This window comes from Nerophis ophidion, linkage group LG01, assembly GCF_033978795.1.
Source record: "Nerophis ophidion isolate RoL-2023_Sa linkage group LG01, RoL_Noph_v1.0, whole genome shotgun sequence".
In the NCBI taxonomy this organism is placed as follows: Eukaryota; Metazoa; Chordata; class Actinopteri; order Syngnathiformes; family Syngnathidae; genus Nerophis; species Nerophis ophidion.
Window position 1 is genome coordinate 61,714,355 of NC_084611.1, and position 23,726 is coordinate 61,738,080.

A 23,726-nucleotide genomic window follows, 5' to 3' on the forward strand; every position below is an offset into this window, starting at 1 on the left:
GCACGGAGGGGGGCGGTGATGTTTTGGGGCGCAGAGTTGGGTGGGAGCAGGGGTGTAGCCCGGAAGAGTCAGCGCTGCATGGGCTTGTGGGTATTTGTTATGTTGTGTTTATGTTTTATTACAGTGAAGATGTTTTCCTGAAATGTGTTTATCATTCTTGTTCGATGTGGGTTCACAGTGTGGTGCATATTCGTAACAGTGTTAAAGTTTTTTCTACAGCCACCGTCAGTGTGACCTGTGTGGCTGTTGACCAAATATATCTTGCAGTCACTGTCATATGCACAGCAGTACCGTGCACATCACATGCATCATTTGGCACGCTGATGATTTGGTGAATGAGTGTACAGAAAACCCACCATATTACCCCGGTCTAACTTTGAGTCAATCCTATATGAGGGTTAGTGAAATTCTCGCGGTGAAATTATGGGATTGGTAAGTATGTTGCCAGGTTGGGATAGCGATTCATGCAAGGTTAACCCACTTTGTTTAATTTCCTGCATCCAGTGGCCCCCTGGTAAAGTGATTGAAATATCCCTCATCCTAACAATTCAGAAAAAATCTGTTTAACAAAGGTATTTTTCTGTGGAACCACCAGCATTGTCACTTCACTAAAGGTGGTTGATCGTAATAATTTGGATAAACTCTGAAGAATAAAGGTATTTTTCTGCAGAACTGTTTTCATGGTCACTTTATGAAAGGTGGTTGATTTTGATAATTTAGTAAAAATCTGTAAAATTACGATATTTCTCCCCAAAACGTTTCATGAAAATTTCTGTAAATATAATGTTTTTGATCATTATTTGGTTTACAATGTTTTACTTTAAATTTATGGTTTTTGTTTGTAAATGAACATTTTTTTACAGAATTTATTTTTACAGTGTTTGCAAAGATACAAGTTTTTTTTAAATTCAATATAACAGTATAACTGTTATAATACATATGAAAGGTTCATAAACATAACTCCAAAACCAAACATGAAATCTGTCTAAAAAAGCCTGTCATATTGACTTTATGTGAGTTTTACCTGAATTAGGTATTTTGGAAAGGTTCACAAATACAAAAATGTGGTTTTACTGGCCTCACATTGGTCACACTCAATAAGACAGTTTTTGAACCATATTTCCAAAAATACACATGCAAAATTACAAAAAAATGCCTGAAAAAATGTATCTTTGTGAGTTAAATAAATTAATAAATAAATAAATGGGTTGTACTTATATAGCGCTTTTCTACCTTCAAGGTACTCAAAGCGCTTTGACACTACTTCCACATTTACCCATTCACACACACATTCACACACTGATGGAGGGAGCTGCCTTGCAAGGCGCCAACCAGCACCCATCAGGAGCAAGGGTGAAGTGTCTTGCTCAGGACACAACGGACGTGACGAGGTTGGGACTAGGTGGGAATTGAACCAGGGACGCTCAGGTTGCGCACGGCCACTCTCCCCACTGCGCCACGCCGTCCCTTTTTTTTATGGTTAGTTTACTCTAAATTTCTACTGTAATTTTTCAAACCGCCTGTTATTTTAAGTAATATGCCATTAATGACAATCTATGTATATTCCTATTTTTTTACAGAAAAATACCAATTTAATCATACGTATTATTTTCTGTTTTCTCAAATTACTTTCAATTTCATGTAAATTACAGTAATTATTTTTAATTAAATATGTCACTTGTTATATAAAAGTATTTGCCCATACTAACAATCAAACAGTTTTATATGTAATTTTAAGGTAAATCAAAATTTTTTAAGATTTATGTGTATTTTCACATTGAAGTCGAAAAATATGTGTAGCCTCTTATAAAAGGTTTATGCTCAAACTGTAATATGACATACATGAAATACTGCAAGACATTCTTAATCAACAGTCAACAGGCATACAGATCACACTGACGGTGGCCGTACAAACAACTTTAACGATGTTACAAATATGCGCCACACTGTGGAGCAACATCAAACAAGAATGACAAACACATTTCAGGAGAACATCGTCACCGTAACACAACATTAACACAACAGAAACAATACCTAGAATTCCATGTGTTACAATATATACCCCCACTACCTAACCTTGCCCACCTCAACAAACGTACGGAGGGGGGCGGTGATGTTTTGGGGCGCGGGGTTCAGAGTCAGCGCTGCATGCCCTTCTGGGTATTTGTTATGTTGTTTTTATGTTTTATTACACTGAGGATGTTTTCCTGAAATGTGTTTATCATTCTTGTTCGATGTGGTTTCACAGTGTGGTGCATATTTGTAACAGTGTTAAAGTTGTTTGTACAGCCACCGTCAGTGTGACCTGTGTGGCTGTTGACCAAGTATATCTTGCAGTCCCTTTTCATATGCACAACAAAACCGTTCACATCACATGCCTCAATTGGCACACTGGTGATTTGGTTAATGAGCGTTCAAGAACACCCACCACGGTGCTATGTGTCATATTCGCCCGGTCAAGCTTTGAGTCAACCCTACGTGAGGGTCAGTGAAATTCTCGCGGTGAAATGGTAAGTATGTTGCTAGGGTGGGATAGCCATTCATGCAAGGTTAACCTATTTTGAATCAATTTCCTGCATCCAGTGGCCCCCTGGTTAAGTGCATGAGACACCCCTGATCCTAACAATTCAGAAAAAATATGTTAAACAATGGTAGTTTTCTGTGGAACCGCCAGCATTGTCACTTCACTAAAGGTGGTTGATCGTAATAATTTGGAAAAACTCTGAAGAATAAAGGTATTTTTCTGCAGAACTGTTTGCATCGTCACTTTATTAAAGGTGGTTGATCTTAATAATTGAGTAAAAATCTGTAAAATTACGATATTTCTCCCCACAACGTTTCATGAAAATTTCTGTAAATATAATATTTTTGATCATTATTTGGTTTACAATGTATTACTTTAATTTTCTGGTTTTTGTTTGGCAGCCGTAGCTGCCAGTAAATGACCGTTTTTTTTACAGAATTTATTTTTACAGTGTTTGCAAAGGTACATTTTTTTTTTATTCAATATAACAGTATAACTGTCATACTAAATATGAAAGGTTCATAAACATAACTCCAAAACCAAACATGAAATCCGTCTAAAAAAGCCTGTAATATTGACTTTCTGTGAGTTTTACCTGAATAAGGTATTTTGGAAAGGTTCACAAATACAAACATTTGGTTTTACTGGCCTCACATTGGTCACACTCAATAAGACAGTTTTTGAACCATATCTCCAAAAATACACATGCAAAATTACAAAAAAATGCCTGAAGAAATGTATCATTGTGAGTTTTACTGGAAAAAAAACATTCTGTAAAGTGTGCAAAAACAAAAAGAAATGTTTTACCCAATTTGACAGTAATGTACTTAAAATCCTGAGATAATGCAAAAAGAGCAATACAAATGTATTCTCTGGGTTGTAATTGTATAGTGCTTTTCTACCTTCAAGGTACTCAAAGCGCTTTGACACTACTACATTTACCCATTCACACACAATTTCACACACTGATGGAGGGAGCTGCCATGCAAGGCGCTAACCAGCATCCATAAGGAACAAGGGTGAAGTGTCTTGCTCAGGACACAACGAACATGACGAGGTTGGTACTAGGTGGGGATTGAACCAGCGTCCCGCGGGTTGCGCACGACCACTCTTCTACTGCGCCACGCCGTCCCTATTACAACGAAATTCCTAATCCAAATGTGGAAAATGTCTAAAAATGGCTGTGATATTAAATAAATGTGAGTTTTACTAGATACAGTTGTTTTTCTATGGTTTGCAAATAGAAAATTCAGGTTTTACTCAATATGGATGTATACTGTAACACTCAATCTTGCAAATGCAAAAATGAGTTTTTTACTCAATTTGACTATAAAAGTCTTACAGTCCTGAGATAATGCGAAAAAAGCAATAAAAATTTATTCAAACATAACTTTTAAACAACACATAAAAAATGGCTAATAATGCGTAGAGATATTTATTTTTGTTAGTTGTAATAGAAAAATCATCTTTTGTGAGGTTCACAAAGAAACAAGTTAGTTTTTTTATTCAATATAACAGTATAACTGTCATACTAAATATGAAAGGTTTATAATCATAACTCCAAAACCAAACATGAAATTTGTCTAAAAAAGCCTGTAATATTGAATTTATGTGAGTTTTACCGGAATCAGGTATTTTGGAAAGGTTCACAAATACAAAAATCTGGTTTTACTGGCCTCATATTGGTCAAACTCAAAATGTCAGTTTTTGAAACATAGCTCCAAAAATATACATGCAAAATGTCTAATAATGCCTGAAGAAATGCATCTTTGAGAGTTTTTCTGAAAAAAAAAAACACATTTGGTAGGGTTTGCTAAAAAAATAAAAAGTAATGCTTTACTCAATTTGACAGTAATGTACAGTACTTAGAATCCTGAGATAATGCGAAAAAAGCAATAAAAATGTATTCCAACATAATTCCTAATCCAAACGTGCAAAATGTCTAAAAATGCCTGTGATATTGAATACATGTGAGTTTTAATAGATACAGTTTTTTTTCTATGGTTTGCAAATACAAAAATGAGGTATTACTCAATATGACTGTATACTGTAACACTCAAAATGACAGTTATTTAAACATAACTCCTACACCACACATTAAAAATGGCTAATAATGCCTGAAATAATTTATCTTTGGGAGTTTTACTCGAAACATATGCTTTTTTAAATCTTGCAAAATAAAAAAGTAGTTTTTTTCTCAATATGACTATACACCCCCACCACCTAACCCCGCCCACCTCAACCAACGCACGGAGGGGTTCGGTGATGTTTTGGGGCGCGGGGTTGGGTGGTCGCAGGGGTGTAGCCCGGAAGAGTCAGCGCTGCATGGGCTTGTGAGTATTTGTTATGATGTGTTTATGTTTTGTTACAGTAAGGATGTTTTCCTGAAATGTGTTTATCATTCTTTTTCGATGTGGATTCACAGTGTGGTGCATATTTTGTAACAGTGTTTGTACAGCCACCAGCAGTGTGACCTGTGTGGCTGTTGACCAAGTATGTCTTGCAGTCACAATTATTTGCACGACAATACCGTGCGCATCACACTCATCAGTTGGCATGCTGATAATTTGTTGAATGATTGTACAAAAATACGCACTACGGTACTACGTGTCAGAGTCTCCCGGCCAGACTTTAGGTCAATCCTACATGAGGGTCAGTAAAATTCTCGCGGTGAAATGGTAGGATCGGTAAGTATGTTGCTAGGGTGGGATAGCCATTCATGCAAGGCGAATCCACTTTGCATCAAGTTCCTGCATCCAGTGGCCCCCTGATGAAGTGATTTGGATATCCCTGATCCTAACAATTCAGAAAAAATCTGTAAAACAATGGTATTTTTCTGTGGAACCGCCAGCATTGTCACTTCACTAAAGGTGGTTTGTCGTAATAATTTGGAAAAACTCTGAAGTATAAAGGTATTATTCTGCAGAACTGTTTGCATCGTCACTTTATTAAAGGTGGTTGATCTTAATAATTTCGTAAAAATCTGTAAAATTACGATGTTTCACCCCAAAATGTTTCATGAACATTTCTGTAAATATAATGTTTTTGATCATTAGTTGGTTTACAATGTTTGCCTGAAGAAATGTATCCTTGTAAGTTATACTGGAAAAAAATTTTTTTGTTAGGTTTGCAAAAACAAAAATAAATGTTTTACACAATTTGACAGTAATGTTCTTAAAATTGTGAGATAATGCAAAAAGAGCAATAAAAATGTATTCCAACATAATTCCTAATCCTAACGTCCAACTTGTCTAAAAGTGCCTGTAATATTGAATCCATGTGAGTTTTACTAGATACAGTTGCTTTTCTATGGTTTGCAAATACAAAAATTAGGTTTTACTAAATACGACTGTATACTGTAACACTCAATATGACAGTTATTTAAACATAACTCCTACACCACACATGAAAAATGGCTAATAATGCCTGAAATAATGCATCTTTGGGAGTTTTACTCGAAACGATTGCTTTTTTAAATCTTTGCAATGCAAAAAATAGTTGTTTTACTCAATATGACAATAATGTCCTTAAAATCCTGAGATAATGCGAAAAAAGCAATAAAAATGTTTTCAAACACAACTTTTAAACAACACATGCAAACGGCTATTAATGCCTAGAGATTTGTATATTTGTTAGTTGTAGCAAAAAATTATCTTTTGTAGGGTTCACTGTAAAAAAATCAGATTTTTATGGTTAGTTTACTCTAAATTTCTACTGTGACTTTTCAATTTTTTTAAATAGGTTATAAAACTGTAGAATTGAAGACATTATCTGTAAATAAACAAACCACCTGTTATTTTAAGTAATATGCCATTAATGAAAAACTATGTATATTCCTATTTTTTTATAGAAAAATACCAAATTTATTATACATATTATTTTCTGTTTTCTCAAATTACTTTCAATTTCATGTAAAATTACAGTAATTAACTTTAGTTAAATATGTAGCTTGTTATATAAAGGTATTTGTCCATACTAACAATCTAACAGTTTTATATATAATTTTAAGGTCAATCAATTTTTTTTAATATTTATGTGTATTTTCACATTGAAGTCGAAAAATATATGCAGCCTCTTATTAAAGGTTTATGCCCAAACTAACAATTACATTTTTTTCCCTGTAATATGACATACATGAGAGACTGCAAGACATACTTAATATACAGTCAACAGCCTTACAGATCACACTGACGGTGGCCATACAAACAACTTTAACAATGTTACAAATATGCGCCACACTGTGGAGCCACATCAAACAAGAATGACAAACACATTTCAGGAGAACATCTTCACCGTAACACAACATTAACACAACAGAAACAATACCCAAAATTCCATGTGTTACCATATACACCCCCACCACCTAACCCCGCCCACCTCAACCAACGCACGGAGGGGGGCGGTGATGTTTTGGGGCGCAGAGTTGGGTGGGAGCAGGGGTGTAGCCCGGAAGAGTCAGCGCTGCATGGGCTTGTGGGTATTTGTTATGTTGTGTTTATGTTTTATTACAGTGAAGATGTTTTCCTGAAATGTGTTTATCATTCTTGTTCGATGTGGGTTCACAGTGTGGTGCATATTTGTAACAGTGTTAAAGTTGTTTCTACAGCCACCGTCAGTGTGACCTGTGTGGCTGTTGACCAAGTATATCTTGCAGTCACTATCATATGCACAGTAGTACCGTGCACATCACATGCCTCATTTGGCACGCTGATGGTTTGGTGAATGAGTGTACAAAAAACCCCACCACGTTACTACATGTCATATTCCCCCGGCCTAACTTTGAGTCAATCCTATATGAGGGTCAGTGAAATTCTCGCGGTGAAATGAAGGGATTGGTAAATATGTTGCTAGGTTGGGATAGCGATTCATGCAAGGCGAATCCACTTTGCATCAAGTTCCTGCATCCAGTGGCCCCCTGATGAAGTGATTGGGATATTCCTGATCCTAACAATTCAGAAAAAATCTGTTTAACAATGGTATTTTTCTGTGGAACCGCCAGCATTGTCACTTCACTAAAGGTGGTTGATCGTAATAATTTGGAAAAACTCTGAAGAATAAAGGTATTTTTCTGCAGAACTGTTTGCATCGTCACTTTATTAAAGGTGGTTGATCTTAATAATTTAATAAAAATCTGTAAAATTACGATATTTCTCCCCAAAACATTTCATGAAAATTTCTGTAAATATAATGTTTTTGATCATTATTTAGTTTACAATGTTTTACTTTAATTTTATGGTTTTTGTTTGCCAGCCGTAGCTGCCAGTAAATGACCGTTTTTTTTACAGAATTTATTTTTACAGTGTTTGCAAAGATACATTTTTTTTTTTTATTCATTATAACAGTTTAACTGTCATACTAAATATGAAAGGTTCATAAACATAACTCCAAAACCAAACATGAAATCCGTCTAAAAAAGCCTGTAATATTGACTTTCTGTGAGTTTAACATGAATTATGTATTTTGGAAAGGTTCACAAATACAAAAATTTGGTTTTACTGGCCTCACATTGGTCACACTCAATAAGAGAGTTTTTGAACCATATCTCCAAAAATACACATTACAAAAAAATGCCTGAAGAAATGTATCATGGAAAAAAAAACATTCTGTAAAGTGTGCAAAAACAAAAAGAAATGTTTTACCCAATTTGACAGTAATGTACTTAAAATCCTGAGATAATGCAAAAAGAGCAATACAAATGTATTCTCTGGGTTTTAATTGTATAGTGCTTTTCTACCTTCAAGGTACTCAAAGCACTTTGACACTACTACATTTACCCATTCACACACAATTTCACACACTGATGGAGGGAGCTGCCATGCAAGGCGCTAACCAGCACCCATCAGGAACAAGGGTGAAGTGTCTTGCTCAGGACACAACGAACATGACGAGGTTGGTACTAGGTGGGGATTGAACCAGCGTCCCGCGGGTTGCGCACAGCCACTCTTCCACTGCGCCACGCCGTCCCTATTCCAACATAATTCCTAATCCAAACGTGGAAAATGTCTAAAAATGGCTGTGATATTAAATAAATGTGAGTTTTACTAGATACATTTGTTTTTCTATGGTTTGCAAATACAAAATTCAGGTTTTACTCAATATGGATGTATACTGTAACACTCAATATGACAGTTATTTAAACATAACTCCTACACCACACATGAAAAATGGTTTATAATGCCTGAAATAATGCATCTTTGGGAATTAAACTCGGAACATATGCTTTGTTAAATATTGAAAATGCAAAAGGTAGTTTTTTACTCAATATGACTATAATGTTCTTAGAATCCTGAGATAATGTAAAAAAAGCAATTAAAATTTATTCAAACATAACTTCCAAACAACACATGCAAAATGGCTAATAAGCCTAGAGATATGTATTTTCGTTAGTTGTACAAGAAAAATATATTTTGTAAGGTTTGCAAAGACACAAGTTAGTTGTTTTGTTCAATATAACAGTATAACTGCCATACTAAATATAAAAAGTTAATAATCATAACTCCAAAACCAAACATGAAATTTCTCTAAAAAAGCCTGTAATATTGAATTTATGTGAGTTTTAGCAGAATCAGGTATTTTGGAAAGGTTCACAAATACAGAAATTAGGTTTTACTGGCCTCATATTGGTCACACTCAAAATTACAATTTTGAAACTTAACTCCAAAAGTAGAAATGCAAAATGTCTAATAATGCCTGAAGAAATGTATCTTTGAGAGTTTTCCTGGGAAAAAAAAAACATTTGGTAAGGTTTGCAAAAACAAAAAGTATTTTTTTACTAAATTTGACAGTATTGTACTTAGAATCCTGAGATAATTTAAAAAAATAAAAATAAAATTGTATTCCAACATAATTCCTAATCCAAACGTGCAAAATGTCTAAAAATGCTTGTCATATTGAATACATGTAAGTTTTAATAGATACAGTTGTTTTTCTATGGTTTGCGAAAACAAATTTTAGGTTTTACTCAATATGACTGTATACTGTAACACTCAATATGACAGTTATTTAAACATAACTCCTACACCACACATGAAAAATGGCTTATACTGCCTGAAATAATGCATTTTTGGGAGTTTTACTAGGAACATATGCTTTTTTAAATTTTGCAAATGCAAAAAGTATTTTTTTTCTCAATATGACTATAATGTTCTTAGACTCCTGAGATAATGCGAAAAAAGCAATAAAAATGTATTCAAACATAACTTCTAAACAACACATGCAAAATGGCTAATAATGCCCAGAGATATGTATTTTCGTTAGTTGTACTAGGAAAATGATCTTTTGTAAGGTTTGCAAAGACAAACAATAGTTTTTTTTAATCAATACATTAGTATAACTGTCATACTAAATATGAAAGGTTTATAATCATAACTCCAAAACCAACCATGCAATCTGTTTAAAAAAGCCTGTAATATTGAATTTATGTGAGTTTTACCAGAATCAGGTATTTTGGAAAGGTTCACAAATTCAAAAAATTAGCTGTTACTGGCCTCATATTGGTCACACTCAAAATGACAATTTTGAAAAATAACTCCAAAAGTAGAAATGCGAAATGTCTAATACTGCCTAAAGAAATGTATCTTTGAGAGTTTTCCTGAAAATCAAAACGTTTTGTAAGGTTTGCAAAAACAAAAAGGATTTTTTTTTACTAAATTTGACGGTAATGTACTTAGAATTCTGAGATAATGCGAAAAGAGCAATAAAAATGTATTCCAACACAATTCCTAATCCAAACGTGCAAAATGCTTAAAAATGCCTTTGATATTGAATAAATGTGAGTTTTACTAGATACATTTTTTTTCTATGGTTGCAAATATAAAATTTAGGTTTGATTCAATATGACTGTATACTGTAACACTCAATATGACAGTTATTTAAACTTAACTCCTACACCACACATGAAAAATGGCTAATAATGCCTGAAAAAATGCATCTTTGGGAGTTTTACTCGAAACATATGCTTTTTTAAATCTTGCAAATGCAAAAAGTAGTTTTTTACTCAATATGACTACAATGTTCTTAGAATCCTGAGATAATGCGAAAAAAGCAAAAAAAAAATGTATTCAAAAATAATTTCTAAACAACACATGCAAAATGGCTAATAATGACTAGAGATATGTATTTTCGTTAGTTGTACTTGAAAAATGATATTTTGTAAGGTTTGCAAAGACACAAGTTAGTTATTTTTATTCAATATAAAAGTATAACTGTCATACTAAATATGAAAGGTTTATCATCATAACTCCAAAACCAAACATGAAATATGTCTAAAAAAAAAAAGCCTGTAATATTGAATTTATGTGAGTCTTAGCAGAATCAGGTATCTTGGAAAGATTCACAAATACAAAAATTAGGTTTTACCGGCCTCAAAATGGTCACACTCAAAACGACAATTTTGAAACAAAACTCCAAAATTCTGAGATAATGCGAAAAAAGCAATAAAAATATATTCCAACATAATTCCTAATCCAAACGTGCAAAATGCTTAAAAATGCCTTTGATATTGAATAAATGTGAGTTTTACTAGATACATTTTTTTTCTATGGTTGCAAATATAAAATTTAGGTTTGATTCAATATGACTGTATACTGTAACACTCAATATGACAGTTATTTAAACTTAACTCCTACACCACACATGAAAAATGGCTAATAATGCCTGAAAAAATGCATCTTTGGGAGTTTTACTCGAAACATATGCTTTTTTAAATCTTGCAAATGCAAAAAGTAGTTTTTTACTCAATATGACTATAATGTTCTTAGAATCCTGAGATAATGCGAATAAAGCAAAAAAAAATGTATTCAAACATAATTTCTAAACAACACATGCAAAATGGCTAATAATGACTAGAGATATGTATTTTCGTTAGTTGTACTTGAAAAATTATATTTTGTAAGGTTTGCAAAGACACAAGTTAGTTATTTTTATTCAATATAAAAGTATAACTGTCATACTAAATATGAAAGGTTTATAATCATAACTCCAAAACCAAACATGAAATATGTCTAAAGAAAAAGCCTGTAATATTGAATTTATGTGAGTTTTAGCAGAATCAGGTATCTTGGAAAGATTCACAAATACAAAAATTAGGTTTTACCGTCCTCAAAATGGTCACACTCAAAACGACAATTTTGAAACAAAACTCCAAAAGTAGAAATGCAAAATGTCTAATACTGCCTGAAGAAATGTATAGTTGAGAGTTTTCCTAGGAAAAAAAAAACATTTGGTAAGGTTTGCAAAAACAAAAAGTAATTGTGTATTAAATTTGACGGTAATGTACGTAGAATCCTGAGATAATGCGAAAAAAGCAATAAAAATGTATTCCAACATAATTCCTAATCCAAACGTGCAAAATGTCTAAAAATGTCTGTGATATTGAATGAATGTGAGTTTTACTAGATACTGTTTTTTTTCTGTGGTTTGCAAATATAAAATTTAGGTTTTACTCAATGACTGTATACTGTAACACTCAATATGACAATTATTTAAACATAACTCCTACACCACACATGAAAAATGGCTAATAATGCCTGATATAATGCATCTTTGGGAGTTTTACTCGAAACATATGCTTTTTTAAATCTTGCAAATGCAAAAAGTAGATTTTTACTCAATATGACTATAATGTTCTTAGAATCCTGAGATAATGCGAAAAAAGCAATAAAAATGTATTCAAACATAACTTCTAAAGAACACATGCAAAAGGAATAATAATCCCTAGAGATATGTATTTTTGTTAGCTGTACTAGAAAAATGATTTGATGTGAGGTTCACAAAAACACAAGTTAGTTTATTATTCAATATAACAGTATAATTTTCATACTAAATATGAAAGGTTTATAATCATAACTCCAAAACCAAACATGAAATTTGTCTAAAAAAGCCTGTAATATTGAATTTATGTGAGTTTTACCGGAATCAGGTATTTTGGAAAGGTTCACAAATACAAACATCAGGTTTTACTGGCCTCATATTGGTCAAAATCACAATGTCAGTTTTTTAAACATAACTCCAAAAATATACATGCAAAATGTCTAATAATGTCTGAAAAATAGCATCTTAGAGAGTTTTCCTGAAAAAAAAAAAAACATTTGGTAGGGTTTGCAAAAACAAAAAGTAATGTTTTACTCAATTTGACAGTAATGTACTTAGAATCCTGAGATAATGCGAAAAAACAATAAAAATGTATTCCAACATGATTCCTAATCCAAACGTGCAAATTGTCTAAAAATAACTGTAATATTGAATACTTGTGAGTTTTACAAGATACAGTTGTTTTTCTATGGTTTGCAAATACAAAAATGAGGTATTACTCAATATGACTGTATACTGTAACACTCAATATGACAGTTATTTAAACATAACTCCTACACCACACATGAAAAATGGCTAATAATGCCTAAAATAATGCATCTTTGGGAGTTTTATTCGAAACAAATGCTTTTTTAAATCTTGCAAATTCAAAAAGGAGTTTTTTTACTCAATATGACTATAAAAGTCTTACAGTCCTGAGATAATGCGAAAAAAGCAATACAAATGTATTCAAACATAACTTTTAAATAACACATACAAAATGGCTGATAATGCCAAGAGATATTTATTTTTGTTAGTTGTAATAGAAAAATCATATTTTGTGAGGTTCACAAAGAAACAAGTTAGTTTTTTTATTCAATATAACAGTATAACTGTCATACTAAATATGAAAGGTTTATACTCATAACTCCAAAACCAAACATGAAATTTGTCTGAAAAAAGCCTGTAATATTGAATTTATGTGAGTTTTACCGGAATCAGGCATTTTGGAAAGGTTCACAAATACAAAAATCAGGTTTTACTGGCCTCATATTGGTCGAATTCAAAATGTCAGTTTTTGAAACATAACTCCAAAAATACACATGCAAAATGTCTAATAATGCCTGAAGGAATGCATCTTTGAGAGTTTTCCTGAAAAAAAAATATTTGGTAGGGTGTGCAAAAACAAAAAGTAATTTTTTTACTCAATTTGACAGTAATGTACTTAGAATCCTTAGATAACGCGAAAAAAGCAATAAAAATGTATTCCAACATGATTCCTAATCCAAATTTACAAATTGTCTAAAAATGCCTGTAATATTGAATACTTGTGAGTTTTACTGGATACAGTTGTTTTTCTATGGTTTGCAAATACAAAAATTAGGTTTTACTCAATATGACTGTATATTGTAACACTCAATATGACAGTTATTTAAACATAACTCCTACACCACACATGAAAAATGGCTAATAATGCCTGAAATAATGCATCTTTTGGAGTTTTATTCGAAACATATGCTTTTTTAAATCTTGCAAATGCAAAACGTATTTTTTTACTCAATATGACTATAATAGTCTTACAATCCTGAGATAATGCGAAAAAAGCAATACAAATGTATTCAAACATAACTTCTAAACAACACATGCAAAATGGCTAATAATGCCTAGAGATATGCATTTTTGTTAGTTGTACTACAAAAATGATCTTTTGTGAGGTTCACAAAGACACAAGTTAGTTTTTTATTCAATATAACAGTATAACTGTCATACTAAATATGACAGATTTATAATCATAACTCCAAAACCAAACATGAAATGTCTCTAAAAAAGCCTGTAATATTGAATTTATTTAAGTTTTACCGGAATCAGGTATTTTGGAAAGGTTCATTAATACAAAAATCAGGTTTTACTGGCCTCATATTGGTCAAACTCAAAATGTCAGTTTTTTAAACATAACTCCAAAAATATACATGCAAAATGTCTAATAATGCCTGAAAAATAGCATCTTAGAGAGTTTTCCTGAAAAAAAAACATTTGTTAGGGTTTGCAAAAACATAAAGTAATGTTTTACTCAATTTGACAGTAATGTACTTAGAATCCTGAGATAATGCGAAAAAAGCAATAAAAATGTATTCCAACATAATTCCTAATCCAAATGTGCAAAATGTCTAAAAATGCCTGTGATATTGAATACATGTGAGTTTTCCAAGATACAGTTGTTTTTCTATGGTTTGCAAATACAAAAATTAGGTTTTACTGAATATGACTGTATACTGTAACACACAATATGACAGTTATTTAAACATAACTCCTACACCACACATGAAAAATGGCTAATAATGCCTGAAATAATGCATCTTTTGGAGTTTTATTCGAAACATATGCTTTTTTAAATCTTGCAAATGCAAAAAGGAGTTTTTTACTCAATATGACTATAAAAGTCTTACAGTCCTGAGATAATGCGAAAAAAGCAATAAAAATGTATTCCAACATGATTCCTAATCCAAACGTACAAATTGTCTAAAAATGCCTGTAATATTGAATACATGTGAGTTTTACTAGGTACAGTTGTTTTTCTATGGTTTGCAAATACAAAAATTAGGTTTTACTCAATATGACTGTATATTGTAACACTCAATATGACAGTTATTTAAACATAACTCCTACACCACACATGAAAAATGGCTAATAATGCCTGAAATAATGCATCTTTTGGAGTTTTATTCGAAACATATGCTTTTTTAAATCTTGCAAATGCAAAAAGTATTTTTTTACTCAATATGACTATAATAGTCTTACAATCCTGAGATAATTCGAAAAAAGCAATACAAATGTATTCAAACATAACTTCTAAACAACACATGCAAAATGGCTAATAATGCCTAGAGATATGTATTTTTGTTAGTTGTACTACAAAAATGATCTTTTGTGAGGTTCACAAAGACACAAGTAAGTTTTTTATTCAATATAACAGTATAACTGTCATACTAAATATGAAAGATTTATAATCATAACTCCAAAACCAAACATGAAATGTGTCTAAAAAAGCCTGTAATATTGAATTTATGTAAGTTTTACCGGAATCAGGTATTTTGGAAAGGTTCATTAATACAAAAATCAGGTTTTACTGGCCTCATATTGGTCAAACTCAAAATGTCAGTTTTTTAAACATAACTCCAAAAATATACATGCAAAATGTCTAATAATGCCTGAAAAATAGCATCTTAGAGAGTTTTCCTGAAAAAAAAACATTTGGTAGGGTTTGCAAAAACAAAAAGCAATGTTTTACTCAATTTGACAGTAATGTACTTAGAATCCTGAGATAATGCGAAAAAAGCAATAAAAATGTATTCCAACATAATTCCTAATCCAAATGTGCAAAATGTCTAAAAATGCCTGTGATATTGAATACATGTGAGTTTTCCAAGATACAGTTGTTTTTCTATGGTTTGCAAATACAAAAATTAGGTTTTACTGAATATGACTGTATACTGTAACACACAATATGACAGTTATTTAAACATAACTCCTACACCACACATGAAAAATGGCTAATAATGCCTGAAATAATGCATCTTTTGGAGTTTTATTTGAAACATATGCTTTTTTAAATCTTGCAAATGCAAAAAGAAGTTTTTTACTCAATATGACTATAAAAGTCTTACAGTCCTGAGATAATGCGAAAAAAGCAATAACAATGTATTCCAACATGATTCCTAATCCAAACGTACAAATTGTCTAAAAATGCCTGTAATATTGAATACATGTGAGTTTTACTAGGTACAGTTGTTTTTCTATGGTTTGCAAATATAAAAATTAGGTTTTACTCAATATGACTGTATATTGTAACACTCAATATGACAGTTATTTAAACATAACTCCTACACCACACATGAAAAATGGCTAATAATGCCTGAAATAATGCATCTTTTGGAGTTTTATTCGAAACATATGCTTTTTTAAATCTTGCAAATGCAAAAAGTATTTTTTTACTCAATATGACTATAATAGTCTTACAATCCTGAGATAATGCGAAAAAAGCAATACAAATGTATTCAAACATAACTTCTAAACAACACATGCAAAATGGCTAATAATGCCTAGAGATATGTATTTTTGTTAGTTGTACTAAAAAAATGATCTTTTGTGAGGTTCACAAAGACACAAGTTAGTTTTTTATTCAATATAACAGTATAACTGTCATACTAAATATGAAAGATTTATAATCATAACTCCAAAACCAAACATGAAATGTGTCTAAAAAAGCCTGTAATATTAAATTTATGTAAGTTTTACCGGAATCAGGTATTTTGGAAAGGTTCATTAATACAAAAATCAGGTTTTACTGGCCTCATATTGGTCAAACTCAAAATGTCAGTTTTTTAAACATAACTCCAAAAATATACATGTAAAATGTCTAATAATGCCTGAAAAATAGCATCTTAGAGAGTTTTCCTGAAAAAAAAAACATTTGGTAGGGTTTGCAAAAACAAAAAGTAATGTTTTACTCAATTTGACAGTAATGTACTTTGAATCCTGAGATAATGCGAAAAAAGCAATAAAAATGTATTCCAACATAATTCCTAATCCAAATGTGCAAAATGTCTAAAAATGCCTGTAATATTGAATACATGTAAGTTTTACTAGGTACAGTTGTTTTTCTATGGTTTGCAAATACAAAAATTAGGTTTTACTGAATATGACTGTATACTGTAACACACAATATGACAGTTATTTAAACATAACTCCTACACCACACATGAAAAATGGCTAATAATGCCTGAAATAATGCATCTTTTGGAGTTTTATTCGAAACATATGCTTTTTTAAATCTTGCAAATGCAAAAAGGAGTTTTTTACTCATTATGACTATAAAAGTCTTACAGTCCTGAGATAATGCGAAAAAAGCAATAAAAATGTATTCCAACATGATTCCTAATCCAAACGTACAAATTGTCTAAAAATGCCTGTAATATTGAATACATGTGAGTTTTACTAGGTACAGTTGTTTTTCTATGGTTTGCAAATACAAAAATTAGGTTTTACTCAATATGACTGTATATTGTAACACTCAATATGACAGTTATTTAAACATAACTCCTACACCACACATGAAAAATGGCTAATAATGCCTGAAATAATGCATCTTTTGGAGTTTTATTCGAAACATATGCTTTTTTAAATCTTGCAAATGCAAAAAGTATTTTTTTACTCAATATGACTATAATAGTCTTACAATCCTGAGATAATGCGAAAAAAGCAATACAAATGTATTCAAACATAACTTCTAAACAACACATGCAAAATGGCTAATAATGCCTAGAGATATGTATTTTTGTTAGTTGTACTAAAAAAATGATCTTTTGTGAGGTTCACAAAGACACAAGTTAGTTTTTTATTCAATATAACAGTATAACTGTCATACTAAATATGAAAGATTTATAATCATAACTCCAAAACCAAACATGAAATGTGTCTAAAAAAGCCTGTAATATTGAATTTATGTAAGTTTTACCGGAATCAGGTATTTTGGAAAGGTTCATTAATACAAAAATCAGGTTTTACTGGCCTCATATTGGTCAAACTCAAAATGTCAGTTTTTTAAACATAACTCCAAAAATATACATGTAAAATGTCTAATAATGCCTGAAAAATAGCATCTTAGAGAGTTTTCCTGAAAAAAAAAAACATTTGGTAGGGTTTGCAAAAACAAAAAGTAATGTTTTACTCAATTTGACAGTAATGTACTTTGAATCCTGAGATAATGCGAAAAAAGCAATAAAAATGTATTCCAACATAATTCCTAATCCAAATGTGCAAAATGTCTAAAAATGCCTGTAATATTGAATACATGTGAGTTTTACTAGGTACAGTTGTTTTTCCATGGTTTGCAAATACAAAAATTAGGTTTTACTGAATATGACTGTATACTGTAACACACAATATGACAGTTATTTAAACATAACTCCTACACCACACATGAAAAATGGCTAATAATGCCTGAAATAATGCATCTTTTGGAGTTTTATTCGAAACATATGCTTTTTTAAATCTTGCAAATGCAAAAAGGAGTTTTTTAGTCAATATGACTATAAAAGTCTTACAGTCCTGAGATAATGCAAAAAAAGCAATAAAAATGTATTCCAACATGATTCCTAATCCAAACGTACAAATTGTCTAAAAATGCCTGTAACATTGAATACATGTGAGTTTTACTAGGTACAGTTGTTTTTCTATGGTTTGCAAATACAAAAATTAGGTTTTACTCAATATGACTGTATATTGTAACACTCAATATGACAGTTATTTAAACATAACTCCTACACCACACATGAAAAATGGCTAATAATGCCTGAAATAATGCATCTTTTGGAGTTTAATTCGAAACATATGCTTTTTTAAATCTTGCAAATGCAAAAAGTACTTTTTTACTCAATATGACTATAATAGTCTTACAATCCTGAGATAATGCGAAAAAAGCAATACAAATGTATTCAAACATAACTTCTAAACAACACATGCAAAATGGCTAATAATGCCTAGAGATATGTATTTTTGTTAGTTGTACTACAAAAATGATCTTTTGTGAGGTTCACAAAGACACAAGTTAGTTTTTTATTCAATATAACAGTATAACTGTCATACTAAATATGAAAGATTTATAATCATAACTCCAAAACCAAACATGAAATGTGTCTAAAAAAGCCTGTAATATTGAATTTATGTAAGTTTTACCGGAATCAGGTATTTTGGAAAGGTTCATTAATACAAAAATCAGGTTTTACTGGCCTCATATTGGTCAAACTCAAAATGTCAGTTTTTTAAACATAACTCCAAAAATATACATGTAAAATGTCTAATAATGCCTGAAAAATAGCATCTTAGAGAGTTTTCCTGAAAAAAAAAAACATTTGGTAGGGTTTGCAAAAACAAAAAGTAATGTTTTACTCAATTTGACAGTAATGTACTTTGAATCCTGAGATAATGCGAAAAAAGCAATAAAAATGTATTCCAACATAATTCCTAATCCAAATGTGCAAAATGTCTAAAAATGCCTGTAGTATTGAATACATGTGAGTTTTCCTAGAGACAGTTGTTTTTCTATGGTTTGCAAATACAAAAATTAGGTTTTACTGAATATGACTGTATACTGTAACACACAATATGACAGTTATTTAAACATAACTCCTACACCACACATGAAAAATGGCTAATAATGCCTGAAATAATGCATCTTTTGGAGTTTTATTCGAAACATATGCTTTTTTAAATCTTGCAATGCAAAAAGGAGTTTTTTACTCAATATGACTATAAAAGTCTTACAGTCCTGAGATAAGGCGAAAAAAGCAATAAAAATGTATTCCAACATGATTCCTAATCCAAACGTACAAATTGTCTAAAAATGCCTGTAATATTGAATACATGTGAGTTTTACTAGGTACAGTTGTTTTTCTATGGTTTGCAAATACAAAAATTAGGTTTTACTCAATATGACTGTATATTGTAACACTCAATATGACAGTTATTTAAACATAACTCCTACACCACACATGAAAAATGGCTAATAATGCCTGAAATAATGCATCTTTTGGAGTTTTATTCGAAACATATGCTTTTTTAAATCTTGCAAATGCAAAAAGTATTTTTTTACTCAATATGACTATAATAGTCTTACAATCCTGAGATAATTCGAAAAAAGCAATACAAATGTATTCAAACATAACTTCTAAACAACACATGCAAAATGGCTAATAATGCCTAGAGATATGTATTTTTGTTAGTTGTACTACAAAAATGATCTTTTGTGAGGTTCACAAAGACACAAGTAAGTTTTTTATTCAATATAACAGTATAACTGTCATACTAAATATGAAAGATTTATAATCATAACTCCAAAACCAAACATGAAATGTGTCTAAAAAAGCCTGTAATATTGAATTTATGTAAGTTTTACCGGAATCAGGTATTTTGGAAAGGTTCATTAATACAAAAATCAGGTTTTACTGGCCTCATATTGGTCAAACTCAAAATGTCAGTTTTTTAAACATAACTCCAAAAATATACATGCAAAATGTCTAATAATGCCTGAAAAATAGCATCTTAGAGAGTTTTCCTGAAAAAAAAAACATTTGGTAGGGTTTGCAAAAACAAAAAGCAATGTTTTACTCAATTTGACAGTAATGTACTTAGAATCCTGAGATAATGCGAAAAAAGCAATAAAAATGTATTCCAACATAATTCCTAATCCAAATGTGCAAAATGTCTAAAAATGCCTGTGATATTGAATACATGTGAGTTTTCCAAGATACAGTTGTTTTTCTATGGTTTGCAAATACAAAAATTAGGTTTTACTGAATATGACTGTATACTGTAACACACAATATGACAGTTATTTAAACATAACTCCTACACCACACATGAAAAATGGCTAATAATGCCTGAAATAATGCATCTTTTGGAGTTTTATTTGAAACATATGCTTTTTTAAATCTTGCAAATGCAAAAAGTATTTTTTTACTCAATATGACTATAATAGTCTTACAATCCTGAGATAATGCGAAAAAAGCAATACAAATGTATTCAAACATAACTTCTAAACAACACATGCAAAATGGCTAATAATGCCTAGAGATATGTATTTTTGTTAGTTGTACTAAAAAAATGATCTTTTGTGAGGTTCACAAAGACACAAGTTAGTTTTTTATTCAATATAACAGTATAACTGTCATACTAAATATGAAAGATTTATAATCATAACTCCAAAACCAAACATGAAATGTGTCTAAAAAAGCCTGTAATATTAAATTTATGTAAGTTTTACCGGAATCAGGTATTTTGGAAAGGTTCATTAATACAAAAATCAGGTTTTACTGGCCTCATATTGGTCAAACTCAAAATGTCAGTTTTTTAAACATAACTCCAAAAATATACATGTAAAATGTCTACTAATGCCTGAAAAATAGCATCTTAGAGAGTTTTCCTGAAAAAAAAAACATTTGGTAGGGTTTGCAAAAACAAAAAGTAATGTTTTACTCAATTTGACAGTAATGTACTTTGAATCCTGAGATAATGCGAAAAAAGCAATAAAAATGTATTCCAACATAATTCCTAATCCAAATGTGCAAAATGTCTAAAAATGCCTGTAATATTGAATACATGTAAGTTTTACTAGGTACAGTTGTTTTTCTATGGTTTGCAAATACAAAAATTTGGTTTTACTGAATATGACTGTATACTGTAACACACAATATGACAGTTATTTAAACATAACTCCTACACCACACATGAAAAATGGCTAATAATGCCTGAAATAATGCATCTTTTGGAGTTTTATTCGAAACATATGCTTTTTTAAATCTTGCAAATGCAAAAAGGAGTTTTTTACTCAATATGACTATAAAAGTCTTACAGTCCTGAGATAATGCGAAAAAAGCAATACAAATGTATTCCAACATGATTCCTAATCCAAACGTACAAATTGTCTAAAAATGCCTGTAATATTGAATACATGTGAGTTTTACTAGGTACAGTTGTTATTCTATGGTTTGCAAATACAAAAATTAGGTTTTACTCAATATGACTGTATATTGTAACACTCAATATGACAGTTATTTAAACATAACTCCTACACCACACATGAAAAATGGCTAATAATGCCTGAAATAATGCATCTTTTGGAGTTTTATTCGAAACATATGCTTTTTTAAATCTTGCAAATGCAAAAAGTATTTTTTTACTCAATATGACTATAATAGTCTACAATCCTGAGATAATGCGAAAAAAGCAATACAAATGTATTCAAACATAACTTCTAAACAACACATGCAAAATGGCTAATAATGCCTAGAGATATGTATTTTTGTTAGTTGTACTAAAAAAATGATCTTTTGTGAGGTTCACAAAGACACAAGTTAGTTTTTTATTCAATATAACAGTATAACTGTCATACTAAATATGAAAGATTTATAATCATAACTCCAAAACCAAACATGAAATGTGTCTAAAAAAGCCTGTAATATTGAATGTATGTAAGTTTTACCGGAATCAGGTATTTTGGAAAGGTTCATTAATACAAAAATCAGGTTTTACTGGCCTCATATTGGTCAAACTCAAAATGTCAGTTTTTTAAACATAACTCCAAAAATATACATGTAAAATGTCTAATAATGCCTGAAAAATAGCATCTTAGAGAGTTTTCCTGAAAAAAAAAACATTTGGTAGGGTTTGCAAAAACAAAAAGTAATGTTTTACTCAATTTGACAGTAATGTACTTTGAATCCTGAGATAATGCGAAAAAAGCAATAAAAATGTATTCCAACATAATTCCTAATCCAAATGTGCAAAATGTCTAAAAATGCCTGTAATATTAAACACATGTGAGTTTTACTAGGTACAGTTGTTTTTCCATGGTTTGCAAATACAAAAATTAGGTTTTACTGAATATGACTGTATACTGTAACACACAATATGACAGTTATTTAAACATAACTCCTACACCACACATGAAAAATGGCTAATAATGCCTGAAATAATGCATCTTTTGGAGTTTTATTCGAAACATATGCTTTTTTAAATCTTGCAAATGCAAAAAGGAGTTTTTTACTCAATATGACTATAAAAGTCTTACAGTCCTGAGATAATGCGAAAAAAGCAATAAAAATGTATTCCAACATGATTCCTAATCCAAACGTACAAATTGTCTAAAAATGCCAGTAAAATATTGAATACATGTGAGTTTTACTAGGTACAGTTGTTTTTCTATGGTTTGCAAATACAAAAATTAGGTTTTACTCAATATGACTGTATATTGTAACACTCAATATGACAGTTATTTAAACATAACTCCTACACCACACATGAAAAATGGCTAATAATGCCTGAAACAATGCATCTTTTGGAGTTTTATTCGAAACATATGCTTTTTTAAATCTTGCAAATGCAAAAAGTATTTTTTTACTCAATATGACTATAATAGTCTTACAATCCTGGGATAATGCGAAAAAGCAATACAAATGTATTCAAACATAACTTCTAAACAACACATGCAAAATGGCTAATAATGCCTAGAGATATGTATTTTTGTTAGTTGTACTACAAAAATGATCTTTTGTGAGGTTCACAAAGACACAAGTTAGTTTTTTATTCAATATAACAGTATAACTGTCATACTAAATATGAAAGATTTATAATCATAACTCCAAAACCAAACATGAAATGTGTCTAAAAAAGCCTGTAATATTGAATTTATGTAAGTTTTACCGGAATCAGGTATTTTGGAAAGGTTCATTAATACAAAAATCAGGTTTTACTGGCCTCATATTGGTCAAACTCAAAATGTCAGTTTTTTAAACATAACTCCAAAAATATACATGCAAAATGTATAATAATGCCTGAAAAATAGCATCTTAGAGAG